This window comes from Saccopteryx leptura, chromosome 5 (genome assembly GCF_036850995.1).
Source record: "Saccopteryx leptura isolate mSacLep1 chromosome 5, mSacLep1_pri_phased_curated, whole genome shotgun sequence".
NCBI lineage: Eukaryota > Metazoa > Chordata > Mammalia > Chiroptera > Emballonuridae > Saccopteryx > Saccopteryx leptura.
In genome coordinates this window covers 174,167,416-174,168,297 of record NC_089507.1, presented here as the reverse complement: position 1 = coordinate 174,168,297, position 882 = coordinate 174,167,416, and the positions used below count along the sequence as shown (strand labels likewise).

General features: G+C 50.5%; 1 pseudogene; it reads left to right on the top strand.

The window, feature by feature from the left end:
- Positions 1-350: 350 nt before the first annotated feature.
- LOC136407254 (U4 spliceosomal RNA) lies at positions 351-522 on the top strand (annotated as a pseudogene).
- The last annotated feature ends 360 nt before the right edge of the window (positions 523-882 follow it).

Here is an 882-nt window from a genome sequence, read left to right as displayed (position 1 = left end):
GACGGAACTTACAAAAGAAGACCTATCCTCCCTAAAGGAGGATGATTGGTCACCTTAACATTATTTTACTTTTCCAACATGCAAGTACTGAGATAAGTGACAGGAACAAAAATAGAATGGGCATGCCACCTGCCTTGGAGGGCCTTCACCAGGGGCGTGGAGGGTTGAGCAACTGCAACAGAGGGAGGGGCCGAGAAGGTGCCATAGAATCACCTGGCTGCTCCAAGGGTGGTGCTGGACCAGCTGCAGCAGCCTCTCCTGGGGTTTTGTTAAAATGCAGAATCTCAGCCCCTTCCCCCACCAGACCAGCATCCAGAGCCTGAGATCCTGCTTTTAACAGGCTCCCTGATAGCTTTGCGCAGTGGCAGTGTCATAGCCAGCGATATTTATCCGAGGCGAGATTACTGCTAATTGAAAACAAGCTTCCTGGTGATTCATGTGCACACTGTAGTCCTGACAGGAGAGGACACAGTCTCGTAGTTATGCAATGATTGAAGATGACTTCCTGAGAGAGGGAGGTCAGAGCTCACCAGGCCCAGGAAAAGGAATGCAATGTTTTAACAAAGGCATCGTTTTGTGCAAAAATCAGAAATTGCTAAAGAGCCTGGTTTTCTGGGAACTGAAGGGTTTTGGAAAGACAGAAAAAGGCTGTTTTGGGTGGCAGTGGCCACATGGAGGCAGGAGGGGCTAGCAGGTGCTGAGTTCTATAGCATGCAACTCCAGGATGTATCCTCAAGTCAGTGGGTGGTGAGATAGGACGTTTCTCAGCGGGGAGTGTAGCTCTGCAGCTACGTGGCCTGCTTCTCAGTTCTGATGCTGCAGCCCAGCAGGTGAGTGTGGACAAATCACCAAGCCCTTCTGAGCCTCCATCTCCTCACACAT